The 14692-nt window shown below is 45.1% G+C and overlaps 1 protein-coding gene across 2 annotated transcripts in view; it reads right to left on the reverse strand.

Moving 5' to 3' along the window:
* PTPN14 (protein tyrosine phosphatase non-receptor type 14) overlaps positions 1 to 13247 on the reverse strand; it is a 111971-nt gene extending 98724 nt beyond the window's left edge. For both annotated transcript variants that reach the window (XM_044290782.1, XM_044290783.1), the window contains exon 1: positions 13007 to 13247. The gene's annotated coding sequence lies outside the window, so the exon portion shown is untranslated. The remainder of the gene's footprint in view (positions 1 to 13006) is intronic.
* Positions 13248 to 14692: the final 1445 nt, after the last annotated feature.

Genomic DNA, 14692 nt, shown 5'->3' on the forward strand with positions numbered 1-14692 from the left:
CAACGGGCACAGTATTGGGGTGGCAGCCGGATGACACTGTGGGGATACTAGGATGGGGAGGTTGATGGAAAAATTGAGAATTTGCCATGGCGGTCTTGGTCAAATGTAGGAGAAGAGGAATGAAGGTCTACATGACAGGAGATGTCACTGGATGTTAAGTTTAGGACCCAATTTGGGGTACTTTTTTTTAGTCTGAAGAGGTCATATGGCCTAGGAAGAGACTGTGGCGCTCACAAAGCACCGCAGCCTCTTCATACAAAAAAAAAAACTAAACTAAAATGGAAGGAGGGGCCCAAGTTGCGTAGACAGCCCTGGGCATATCATGCACTTAATCCACCCCTGGCCCTGTCAATCATAGTGGAGAAGGCAGGGCAGTTGCAGAGACTCTTAAGTGTAATGGTAACGCCCCCGTTGCTCCTAGAGGCTTATTTGCATATATTAAAACTACATTTTTCTCAGCAATGCGGCACACCTGAACATGGGACTAACACAGACGCCTTCAGCTATCAGACACCATTGCCGGAACAGCCTGCCGGATACGGAAAAACGTATGTCAACTGATGGCATTTGTACGACGGATCAGGATCCTGATCAGTCTGAAGAATGCCTGATCAGTCGGAAAAATGTATTGAAATGCCGGATCCGTCTTTCCGGTGTCATCTGGAAAAACGGATCCGGCATTTATTTTTTTCGGTCTGCGCATTCTGGTATTTTAAATGCCGGATCCGGCACTAATACATTCCTATGGACTCTGCATTCAGGCAAGTCTTCAGTTTTTTGGGCCGGAGATAAAACCGTAGCATGCTGCGGTGTTATCTTTTGCCTGATCAGTCAAAAAGACTGAACTGAAGACATCCTGATGCAAACTGAACGGATTGCTCTCCATTCAGAATGCATGGGGATATGCCTGATCAGTTCTTTTCCGGTATAGAGCCCCTGTGACGGAACTCAGTGCCGGAAAATAAAAACGCTAGTGTGAAAGTACCCTAAGGATAGACCATCAATGAGTATTCCTGGAAAATCCCTTTAAAGAAGACCTGTCACCTCCCCTGACATGTCTGCATCTATTCTTATTAATCTAGATAGTACTATTACTCTATTAGGGCCCTTTCACACCTGCGTTATAGTCTTCCGGCATAGAGTTCCGTCGTCGGGGCTCTATGCCGGAAGAATACTGATCAGGATTTTCCTAATGCATTCTGAATGGACAGTCCGTCCTTCAGGATGCATCAGGATGTCTTCCGTTCCGGAACGGAACGTTTTTTGGCCGCAGCAAATAGCGCAGCATGCTGCGCTTTTTGCTCCGGCCAAAAATCCGGAACACTTGCCGCAAGGCCGGATCCGGAATGAATGCCCATTGAAAGGCATTGATCCGGATCCGGCCTTAAGCTAAACGTCGTTTCGGCGCATTGCCGGATGCGACGTTTAGCTTTTTCTCAATGGTTACCATGGCTGCCGGGACGCTAAAGTCCTGGCAGCCATGGTAAACTGTAGTGGGGAGCGGGGAGCAGCATACTTATCATCCGTGCGGCTCCCGGGGCGCTCCAGAGTGACGTCAGGGCGCCCCAGGCGCATGGATGACGTGATCGCATGGATCACATGATCCATGCGCATGGGGCGCTCTGACGTCATTCTGGAGCGCCCCGGGAGCCGCACGGATGGTAAGTATACCGCTCCCCCGCTCCCCACTACTACTATGGCACCCAGGACTTTAATAGCGTCCTGGGTGCCATAGTAACACTGAAAGCATTTTGAAGACGGATCCGTCTTCAAATGCTTTCAGTACACTTGCGTTTTTCCGGATCCGGCGTGTAATTCCGGCAAGTGGAGTACACGCCGGATCCGGACAACGCAAGTGTGAAAGAGGCCTTATTCCCACTAAACGTTTATGCATGAACAGGTTTTACCAGTTGTTGGCGTTTCCCTGCACAGTTTGCCACTATCCAATCAATGCTGCTGGTGGCAGACTGAGCAGGGACACAGCCCCAACTGGTAACACCCAGTTGGACAATTCAGTCATAAACTTGTAGATGGAATAAGAGAGGAATAGCAGAACCTAGAGTAATAAGAATAGATGCTCCGGACTTGCGAATGCAAGTAATTACTAAAACAGACATGTCACAAGAGGCGATAGTGCCTAGACATCCCCTTTAAATTCTGTAAACCTGCTTTAAAAAAATAAAAAAAGACAAAACATCACAAAATGAAACATCCTTCAGAATACAGGATCTAGAGATCGGCCATGGTTCTTGTGAGGCCCAGCAGGGGTCTTTAAGAAGACATGTAAGCCTTCTAATCTAAAGCTGTTCCTTACACCTACAAATTAAACATCACATTCCCATGCTGTGAACCGGGCTAAGGCAGCTACATTTCTCATTTTTTCCAGAGCGAAAATCCGCTCGGGATCTCTCGTAGATCAGCGTACGGGCTGGATAGTGACCTGTAACAATAAGAAGGTCAGCCACCACGGACCCAGGCACAGGAAGGGGAGCATGATATTGAAACGACACAGACACGAAACGTGTGAATTTCTGAATCTGGGGAAGATAAGCACCTGCTGATCTCAAAACAATGTCCCCATGTTATGACCCAGCGCATTTTTTCCAGTGATCCATCATGGGAATATTTTTTTACTTTGCAACAGTATCAAATGACTGAGATAAGGGCATCAACGAGGCGTGAGGCACAGATGTGGAGTTCATTTTCTGTTAAATTACTCTTTAGAAAGCTCTTCTTTTAAAGGGGCCCTCTTTAAAGGGAACCGGTCACCAAAAAATTGAAGTGCAATCTCCAGGCAGCACACTATAGAGCAGGAGGAGCCAAGCAGATTGATACATAGGTTTAAGAAAATATATTTTGTGTTACTTGTAAATTTATGCATTTACACCTCTGCGCTCTCTATGCTTAGGAGTCCAGTGGGCGGTCCTACTTACTGTAGAACTGCCCACATGACTCCTAGGCGTAGAAATAGCAATAAATTACAAGTTATAATGCATCGATTCCCATAAACTATACAGCAATCTGCTCAGCTCCTCCTGCTCTATAACATGCTGTCTGCTGTTTCATGGAAACACGTTCCCTTTTACTAGGGGTCATTTGCAGTTTAAATTCCTCCGTGCCATTCTTGCACCTCCGATAATTAGAAAGACATCTGGTCATGTCAGCACAATTTTATTACGTCCCTTGGGGGGGGGGGGGGAATCAGAAAAGTGAAGCCACTCCCACAGTGATGTCATCGATGCGGTCATCAGTTGGCTACCACAGTCACATGTCCAGGAGTGGAACGTTGCAACAAGATGGATCAGTGACCACATAAACGGCGCAGAAATTAAATGGACTGGTTGAAAATGTTAGATTGGTGGTGATCTAACTGCAGTACCCCAGATCAGGGGTTAACGGCAAATTTATTTTATTATGTAATATATTGTTATTGCAAGAAAATTTAGACTAAAACCTTTCAGAATCACAGGTGCATATCCATGAAGCGAACAGAATTACAAAAAACTAAATGGCTGCACACCGTTATATATACAAACAATAGAGCTAAGAAATGGGGGTCATTCTAGATAAAAGTGGTACAATACCGACTATAAATGAGTATAAATGAATAATGGAAGCTCTTAGCGCACATACGTGTCGGGCCCATCTTTGTTTTTTGCAATTATGTTCACTTCATGGATATGCACCTGTGATTCTGAAGGTTTTAGTATAAATTTTCTTGCAATATATTGGGGGTGGCACCCCTTTTAGACTGGACATGCCCATCTACCTGGGACTTCTGAGCAGAGTACGTTTGTAGCTGGTTCCTACACTGCCCTGAATATTGTAGGCTTAAGTAAGTCCAAAGTGAGGCAGTATCTTTAGTGATAGGGACCCATCTGCGGAAGCCACCTTGACGCCTGGTAGATGGGCCCGACACGTATGTGCACTAAGAGCTTCCATTATTCATTTATAGTCGGTATTGTACCACTTTTATCTAGAATGACCCCCATTTCTTAGCGCTATTGTTTGTATATATAACGGTGTGCAGCCATTTAGTTTTTTGTAATATATTGTTATGTTATGTATTGTAGCCAGCATAATTATGTATGGATGGCACAGGCGGGGTTACCAATCCTAGCTTGCCCCGTGTAGGCCGTTATGTGTGGGCAGGCCCCATCCTTAACCTTAGGTCTATCTAAACTGGAGCTAGGAAGAGAAAAGAAGCTGTGACTTGTGCTCCCTCTTCTTAAAGGGAACCTGTCACCGGGATTTTGATACATATGCAAATTAACCTGAGACGAGTCCTGTCCTAGAGATGGAGTCACGTACAGGACTCATCTCAGGTTAATTTGCATATGTATCAAATCAGTTTTTTTACACAATAAAAGCACACAGAGCTATGGGCACTGGGTATTGTGGATGTGCTAGCGGCCATCTAGCAACCCATGTCCTCAGCCTTATACCCGGTGACAGGTTTCCTTTAAACCCAAAAATCTACAGAGACTGACAGATCTCTGCATGATCTACAAAAGGAGAGAAAAAGTAAAACTAAGGGAAATGTATCTCCCTTGTGCCAGAAAAGTCGCAAGGTGAGCATTTAAGACATTTTTAAATGAGTGGGGTTTTTTTGGGGGGGGGGGGGGGGGGTTAGTAGCAAGCGCCTCTTTTTATGCCGCCCTTGGCACTTTTCCAAAAGAAGATGTGGTAAGGGTGGGAAAGGGGCATGACCAACAGCAGAGACAAATTTATCGTTATTTACAGCTATTTTCTGGTGCCAATAAAGCCAGAAATCTACAGCAGTTCTGAGCAGTCGCAGATTTCAGTTTAGGCGCACGGACTGCCCAAGGATGCACCTAATTTATGATGAGGTGCACGCCCTATTAGAAATAATGTGCATCCTCTGGCAGTGCAGGGGACAGGCGGACTTGTGCTGAAAGCATCGGTCTTGATAAATTTCCCCATAGGGTCTGCAAGACTTTACTGCAGTGAGGTACACTGTTAATACACCCTTCACACCCGGACACGACTTGGCCAGTCTATTCTCCAAAACCCTGTCCCTCAGTGGTCATTACAGCCAGCATTGCAGGATTACATTTGCCTGCCATAGACTCTGCAGGAAGAGGCTTGAGACAGGGCCATAACTCCCATCTGTGCCTAAAACCATACATCATTAAGGAAGAATTACACTGTGTACAGTCAGAACTGTGTTTTGCCATCGTCAGATGTACTACAACTCCTATTTTTGCACTTTAGTAAAGAGAAGTTTATTCTGCTACATCTGGCCTGGTTACCTACTGTACACCATATGCTGGCTGTTACACTCTCCATGCCCTGCCTTACACCCATACAAACACTTATCATCATGGGCAACCCGACTACCATGAGGCAGGCGCCCCAACATCAGGGTGTATCGCTTGGGAAGAAAGTGCATCCTCCTTTCACTGCACGGCCCTAGGGAGAAACAGTGTGATGAAAGCCACCATGATTGACTATGACAACTAGGGCCACTACCACGCTCCAGCTCCCTCTTAGGCTCTCTGCACATCTGCTCGGTCTCCCACCAAATCACTATAATGGGGACCCTGATCCCCCGCTAATCCCACAAACACTATAAAGGAGCGTTTAAATGGAGAGGCGGTTCAAACATGTTGTTTTTGCTACTTACTCTTTTTTTGGGCACCATTATATTAAGTTGATTAAAATTGACGGAGAAATGCCCAAAGGACTCTCTCCATTGTAGTTTTTGGGAGTTACAGAAGGAGCCAAGTGTGGCTTACCTGGATCTTGTCCAACCACCATAGACTTCAGCAGAGCAAGCTGCACACCAACACAGGCACCTTTTGATTGATTTCCATCAGCTCAATATCCCGATTGTCTGCGATAAAGTGTCCCCTAAATGCATGGCAACAAACAATGGGTTGACCTCACCGACGTAGTCGATGTGACCGGCGATTGGCTGCTGAACAGAAAACAAAGACCAAACTGGGGGCCATCTCTGGGAAAACATTGGGATTTTATACAAAAAAAATTCTTCTTTACACAAATTTTCCAAAAAATTGAGGAGTCTGAAAAAAAAAAGTATAAAATCAAAAAAATATGGACATAAAAAAATAAAAAATAAAATAAAGCTAAAATAAGGATAAATAATGTCATTATGCTGGAGCTCAGGATCATATAGTGAACCGATCAGCATTTTTTTTTTTTTAAATGTCTGATAAACTGATAAATGCTAATAGTGACCTGTTGACCCAAAACCTTCCCTGGCCAGCCTCACCCACATTCACCTTGGGGATTGAACTCCCAGTTACACAACATCCCAGAAGTTCCTTGTTTTTCTGGCGATTACAGTAGGATGTAACAGACAAGTGAGAAAACATTTTTCTACACAAGTTTCCAGACTTCACAGGTTTCTCCTACAGTTGACAGATCTCACAAGCTACGCTCAAACCCTCGGGGTCTGCAAAAAGAAAACAGACCATGTCTTTAGAAGTGCAAGTTTCCTAATGATGGATTCCACACCATATACACAGGGAGGCCACACTACCAATATTCTAACAATGTCGTATAAATGCAGAATAAAAAAAAAAAATGTTTTTATTTGTTTTAGGGACATTCCTTAGGCCCTCGTGTAGGTTTAGTGTTAGCCGTAACAATGCATTCCATGCACTCTAGGGTTGATGCACTCTGACAAACAGTGGCCTTTAGCCGATGACCATAAAAGCAGGGTCAGAGCATTTAGTGCCACAGCCGCAGGAACGTAAGATACCTCCACCAAAAAAAAATAAAAAATCCACCTCATTCTTTCCTTTGTGTGACCCTATTCATCCCATCCCATTGTTAGCTGCAAAGGGCAAAGTAGTTGGTGCCCTAAATTGTAGCCTCGGTCTAGTGCTGGGTGTAGTCATTGTAGACATTAATAAAACCTTAATTTAAACAGATGTTCGATGACTTTCTTTTTTTTTTTTTCTCTCTTAAATACACAAGCACACTTAATGTGTGTTTGTTTTAAGCCGGGATTAGGCGCACTGCTGCGATCCTGCTGCAATTCTCAGTAGGCCTTGGCAGCTGCAAAATTAAACAGTCACCCCGGATAAAATAAAGTAGTTATCAAAAAATACCAGTGACATGAACACAAAAATAAAACAAAACACGTGCCGTTTATAAGACCGGTGGCTTCTCATGTGGCAGAGAGGCCTACGGACCTCTTTGGGCACCAGGTCCCCAGCAAGACCTCTGAACCCCCTAAAATTGAACCCTGTTCAAGTAGATACTAGGAGGAATCACAGAAGCATGCAAGTCTGGACTAATTCCCCAAAGGATCCTCAGGTTCCTTGAAAATGATGGACTCCCAAGGGTTCAGCAGAAGACTACTTCATTTGGAGGTGACTCTAGAGCCAATCACTTGTCTCTACTGGCTATTTTTTATGAGAGGATTCAAAAATAATACAAAAAATAATAATAATAATTAGATCTTACCGATGATCCGTCCTGTGTGTACAATGAGAACTACAAAGATTGTGAAGGAATTAATAATCAACGTGGAGATGTTCCGTATAAATGGCCCATGGAAAGACCAAGGAACCCTAGAGTGAAGCTGGAAACTAATATGTTGACACCCAAAGAACCATTATAAACCATAGTAGGTTTATGAAAAAGTTCAGAGGACTCAGAAAAATACAAAGACACTGGGAAATAAAGAACCATTGGAACCCATATGGTTGTGGAACCCCAGTTTAAAACTGCACTGATGCAACTGGTAGACCTAATGGTCATGGGACACCAACCATGGAGTCTTCCAAAAGAGTGCAAATCACCTATTTCAGATCTCACTGCTCAAGACATTACCTCTAAAACTGGTTACAGATGTGACATGTATCACTAGGACTCTGCAAAACCAAGGTTCACTTACTTATTACAGGTCTCTCTCTAACACAAATATGTGGAGAACTACTTTTGCTACTGTCCCCCCTTCCCCCCCCAAAAAAAATAAATAAATAAATAAATAAAATCAAAAGGCTTCACAAGTCTTGCCCCTAAAGTGACAATTTGGTTCCTCGCATTTGTCCAATGTGCACAAATATTTGTAATTGGCACAACTTTTTGAACTGTTTGTTGACATCTATGGAAGCTCAATGGAAGTTACAGGACTCCTGTTTTCTTCTATTTTTTTTTCTTTTCCACCAGTGTTTCCCTTTGCCAGTCATTGCACTGGCGGTCTTCCCCACTTTTGATTACATGGTCTGGTTTCCATCCTAAGAGCATTGCACCGTGCTTTACTTTTCTATGCCTTATCTACATCCAACAGTGCTTTCCATGACCTACAGTTCTCACTCTACCTATCACGTTTTCTCTTCTCCAAGACATCTCCCATGCTGCCCCCATACTTGGGAATGTGTCCCCTTGGGCAGTCACACCAACCTCTAATTGATATCTCTAAAAGCACTTAAACTAGCCAAACACAGACGCTAGATGTAAATCAGACCAGTCGATTTCCATCAAACCGTCTAATGTGTATGCAGGCCTCTTAACTCTGCCCTAATGGCACATGTTGAGGAGAGATAAGAATTGGGCTGTTGGATTTCAACAAGCCTGATCCTTTTGTTTTCTGGGGGTTAAGCCCCTGCTCTAGAGTTGTCTGGCAACGACTTACAGCCCTCTCCCTTTCAGGGCACATGCACGTCTGGCCAAGTTGAGTGTGAATGTGTGCGGGGAGGGGTCAGAAGAGAAAGCAGACAGGTATCACATATGTATGACCACTTACAGGTGTCTATGAGTACCGATAGGCCCAACCAGCCCTCCAGGCTCAAAAATATCATCTAGAAGTTGGTGTTACACCAATTCACGTTACATCTCCTGCCTCCATACAGATGACATGTTTGTACAGCCCAAACTTGGGCGAAAACAGATTTCAGCCCTTGCCTTGTCGTAAAGTCCTGTCATAGCTCAGCTTCAATTGGTCTTTCAATACTCATTCACTAAAAATCAATAAGCTCATATTCCTTTGCCCTATAGCACCCTATAGATACAGTCATCTGAAAACACTAGGGAAGCCATTACGTTTATGGGAGAAGAGGGGCAACATCAGAGAACCCGGAAAAACCCTATAAACACCAGGAGAACATGGAGATCTTCTCCTTGGTCAGATAAGTACCTAAGATTCCAGTACAAGGCAACAGTGCTAACCACTAAGCTGCCATACCGCCCCAATACATATCAGAACATACGGTAATTCAAGGCAATGTTATGAACATTGATTTAGGGCTCTTTCACACTTGCGTTCTTTTGTTCCGGCATAGAGTTCCGTCGTCGGGGCTCTATGCCAGAAGAATCCTGATTAGTTTTATCCTAATGCATTCTGAATGGAGTGAAATCCATTCAGGATGCATCAGGATGTCTTCAGTTCCGGAACGGAACGTTTTTTGGCCGGAGAAAATACCGCAGCATGCTGCGCTTTTTGCTCCGGCCAAAAATCCTGAAGACTTGCCGCAAAGCCGGATCCGGAATGAATGCCCATTGAAAGGCATTGATCCGGATCCGGCCTTAAGCTAAACGTCGTTTCGGCGCATTGCCGGATCCAACGTTTAGTTTTTTCTGAATGGTTACCATGGCTGCTGGGACGCTAAAGTCCTGGCAGCCATGGCAAAGTGTAGTATACTTACCGTCCGTGCGGCTCCCGGGGCGCTCCAGAGTGACGTCAGGGCGCCCCACGCACATGGATGACGTGATCGCATGGTTCACGTCATCCATGCGCATGGAGCGCTCTGACGTCACTCTGGAGCGCCCCGGGAGCCGCACGGACGGTAAGTATACCGCTCCCCGCTCCTACTATGGCAACCAGGACTTTAATAGCGTCCTAGATGCCATAGTAACACTGAACGCATTTTGAAGACGGATCCGTCTTCAAATGCTCTCAGTACACTTGCGTTTTTCCGGATCCGGCATGTAATTCCGGCAAGTGGAGTACACGCCGGATCCGGACAACGCAAGTGTGAAAGAGGCCTAAGATGGCGATTTAGACCCAAGGCAAGACAAAAGTTTTGTCAGAGAACATGTAGTCTAATCAGCCTTTATGTCTCCATTTTTTGAAAACATGAATGAAGGCAAAGATCATGACCATTACAGCCCCACCAGGGCTTGTCACCCAGTGTCCTAAACTCCGGAGGGTTATTACAGTAATATTTGAGTTAGGGGAGGGTGTATCACCGAGAACCTAAGAGGAGTAGGATAGCCAACACATCCAAAGAAACAGCAGGTGGATTCAAAAGGTCACAGGTCAGGTCAGGAATGCGGGCCTCAGGGTTGAGAAGAATAGGATCTGCTATCTGGAGATCTTCCACGTGTTGTGCTTATCCTTCTAGGAGTCACGAGCACTGTGTACTTGTTGCAGGACTGAGCCATTTTTTTTATATAATATTAAGAAATTGATTGATCCGACTACGCACAGGGCATCTTTGTAGTCTGTAACCAAGGAGACGCACGTCTGGATACACCAAATGGTGGGACATATAGGCAAGAGAAGAAATGTTAGGATAACTGCACTGCGTGTGAAGTTATAAATTCTATTCATAAAACGGGCGCAAATCATGTGATAAATTCTGCCCAGTGACTTTCTGGAAATGCCGGGTGACAACTATGCAGATTATTACAGGTATAACCATCATCCAGCTTTCCTCGGTGCCAAATCAGTCTAGTATTGTGCATATATGGGATTAAGGAATATATCGCTGTATGCTGGGAGTGTGGGAAAGCTGGGTGACAACGTACGTGGAAGAATGGGCAGCGTTCAAAGACATACAAGAATTCTGTTTGGTCTTAAAGGACTTTGTTACCGATTGCAACCAATCATAGCGCAGCTGCCATTTCATACAGCTGAGCTGTGATTGGTTGCTAGAGACAACAAAGAGAATTTAGAAGTTTAGACCCCTAGCAACCAATCACAGCGCAGCTTTCATGTTTCAAGAGCAAAATATGAAATGAATGCTGCACTGTGATTGGTTGCTATGGATAACAAGGTCGATCTCCCATACTTCAGAGACCCAATATGGCCGTCATGGTTTGTCACCCAGCTTACCTGCCTAAGGGTGCTGCCACACTCTTGGGGTCATTTATCAAACTGGTGTAAAGTAGAACATAGACCATATGTTTTTGAGCACCTGGTGGCGATTTCTGGGAATAAAAAAAAAAAAAAAAAAAAGCCTGAAAATTTCTGCCGCAGTTTTTCAATTTGAAGCCCTGGACCTGCTAATGGTGTGGCCCAATTGACTTTAGCTAAACCGCAAATGGACCATGTACTAAGAAAGGGCATACAGCATTAAACCGCCAGCTGATCGAACGGCTGCGCAGTCCCCTATTGAAAATAATGGCAGTCAACGTTTTTTTTTTTTTACGTGGAATCAGCACTAAAGAAATACCGTGTGAATAGGATCTAAGGGGTCAAAGAACGTCACTATGAAAAAATAAAAAGGCTTCCATGCCACACCTGGAGCTGCCATTTTTGCGCCAAAATAAATAAATAAAAAATGGTGCAGAAACATGGCCATGGGGACTGTACATAGGAGCAGCAGGAATGTCGGAAAGATGGGAAGCGTGTTGTAACCAGAGAGGAGCGGGGTCTCTACAGCCAGTGCAGACTTGACTGATAGTTAACAAAGGACACGGTAAAGCCGTGAAGCGGTGGGCGGGCCGCGGGCCGCCAGTGTAAACACACACAATGTACAGATCCAGGCAGAACGCGCATCATCAGATGCAAGGAACAGACATGTCCTAGCACAGATCTGCACCAGGCGACAACATGCTGTCTGGGGTTTAACCCCTCCATTGCCGAGGGCAGCGTTTCCAGAAGATCTACATCCGCTTCCTACAAAGAAAACGATTTCCCATAAAATTCACGTCTTATGTAGACGCACCAAACAGCAGAGCTGAATTTGTCATTTTGTTTGCGCATTCGTGGTATTGGTAGCCTTCAAGGCAGTCCTCTAGGAAACCACTGATCACAGTGATCTCCCCGTCAGTTTTGTCAGATCCACGCTGCACTGACAAACTCAGCCCTGCTACATTTATAATGCTAAAGAAGCAGCTCCAATGCTCCTTCCCATTAAGGGGGGGCAAGGTTATTAAAACATCTGCTTTCTTCCAGAAACAGCGCCACACTTGCACATAGGTCGTGTCAGGTACTGCCGCTCAGAGAAACTGGAGCCAATGGAGTTGAGCTGCAATACCACACGTGACCTGTGGAGAGGTGTGGCGCTGTTTTGGGAATGAAACAGCCCTTTAACATGAAGGGATAATAAATCTACGTGCATGATGCGGCAGAAAAAAAATAATAACCTGGGTAAATTAAATGTAAATCACTGGCAGTCATGTACGGCTATAATATTGTGCATTATTATTATTATTATAGCACCATTTATTCCATGGCGCTGTACATATGAAAAGGGGCTGTCATGCATAAAACAAGTACAATAAGCATGGACAGGACGACTTACAAACTGGTACAGAAGGAGAGAGGACCATGCCCACAAGAGGTTACAATCCGAAAATCTATTCCGCAAACCCGGAACCGTGCGACCTTCGCCATTCGCACAGATGGTGCAATATAAATACATTACAGCATTAAAATTCTGTACCTGGGTACCGATCTCGCTGCGGGGGGAGGTCGGTCTGTTGACATGCACTATATGGATGTATACTAGCACATGTATAAAACCGCCATCTGCCACAACCTCAATTCCTGAGACCCCCTACAAAAAAAATCTGCTCTCACCCATCAGAGCAATAGGAGTCTCGCCGTAGTGGAAAGCCTCTGTAGTGATGTGATCTTTGACCCAAAAAGTAAGCCAAACATTTTGGGAAGAGGGATTGCAGCGAGACACCTGCCCGCAGTAAGATCAGTCATTCATAAAATGGAATCCAATTCTGCGATTTCACGTTGCCCCCATTTTGGGGCTGCCCTGGGCATGTGGCTACTCGCCCAACCATGAAGTATGGAGAAAGGCCATCAGACCTGAGCCAAGTGTGCACTTACCTGCATGAGTCTCCTGCCCAATGCTGCACACTCCTGTCCCTAATAAAGCACCAGAAGCCGCATCCAAAAAAATAATAATAGAAGAGGACAGTCTGCAGTCAAGTCTTCTCCACCAGACAGTAAATCACCCTCCAACTGTAGCAGATCCCCAGCTTTGAGTGGATCACGCCTCACTCTCCGGCATCAGATCATCTCCATTCAGGATCAGGTCTTAAGAAGGCATCAGAAGCTCAAAAGTTTGGCTGCAAACTCTGCAAAAAGAAGGAGGAATAAAGGGAGGAGGAGGAGGAGGAGGGATCTGCAGAACCTGGGCTGAGTCACAGGAGGAGGGAGGGGGAGGAGGAGAGGCTGGAGGGTGTGCCTGGGACTTACAATGTGCCTTGGTGTGAAGTGCATTAGATGGACACTGCCGCTGATCCTTCCTTCTTACATCACACCGCTGGAATGCCTGGAATGTGCAGCCACTGGGGATGTTACTTGCTTTCTTATTAATCAAAGGGAAGGGGGATACACCGAGCAGCCCCCCTCCTGGAGGGAAGAGGTAGAGCAAGAACCTGCTGCACTTAGAAGGGGGGGGATTGTGTGCAGGAAATTGCAATTTGGACTGTATGAAGGAGTTAAAAATTGACTTTCCAAGAACGTACGTTTTTCCTAGGATTATTCGGGCTCCATCGCAGTGCAGTAGAGCGGGATTGTATCCCTAGAAGGTTGCATACAAGGAGTTTTTGCAATAATTGCAGATCAACTTATAAATATCAACTAAATATAAATAGGATTCAGCTAAAATGCAAGAGTGTAAACTCAGCCTTAAAATTACTCTCTAAAAATAATGAAAAAATGACCTGGAACAACAATTCTCTTTGTTATCTTCACACTGCCCCTGTTTTCTTAGAAGGGACCCCAAAAAATAAAATGATCGCAGGCGCCCACAGCGATCAGCTGTAATCAGAACCTGGCGGAAAGTGTTAAGTTCTCCTGCAGCGCCTCCACAGGGGACATAAGGCGTCACATGTGCAACAGGCGCCTCCCCCTAGGGCACTACGTCACGCGTCCCAGGTGTAGGAATGCCAAGTGGTATAGTGCAGCTAGACCCCAGGCTTTGGCTCCGAAGCAATAAATAGGGGGAATAATTGAGGGATTTGAAGAAATAACTTGAGTCCAGGCCTTAAGATGAAGTTCAATGGCAGCTTTACTTTGAATAAACGTTTCTTCAAACTGTTTACAGGCTTTGTCTTGGTTCCAGCAGGCTTTAGCATTAAACAGGCAGGCAAACTCCACTCTGCTATATCTGTTTCTCTCTGAATCTGCTGTACGGACAGGCTGGCTGTATAACTCCGCTTCCTCTGTATGCTGCACTTCTTCTCTGTAGTCTGACTCTAGGTTATGCCAGGAAACTTTCCCCCTGGCTCCTGAGGCTTTAAGGCTCTTTCACACGAGCGGATGCCGTGCAGGTAATCTGCTGTGTTAAAGAGAGCCAAGCCCCATTCCGGACAGCAGAGACACGGAGCATTAACATGATTAATAATGCTTCATGCCTCTCTGTGATCTTTTTACTACAAAATCACAGTGAGAAAGTTGTCACTGTGATTTTGTAGTAAAAAGGTCACAGAGAGGCAAAGAGCATTATCAATCATGTTCACGATCTGTGTCTCTGCTCTCCGGAACGGGGCTTGGCTCTCTTTCATG

The sequence above is a fragment of the Bufo gargarizans genome, chromosome 4, assembly GCF_014858855.1.
Source record: "Bufo gargarizans isolate SCDJY-AF-19 chromosome 4, ASM1485885v1, whole genome shotgun sequence".
Lineage (NCBI taxonomy): Eukaryota > Metazoa > Chordata > Amphibia > Anura > Bufonidae > Bufo > Bufo gargarizans.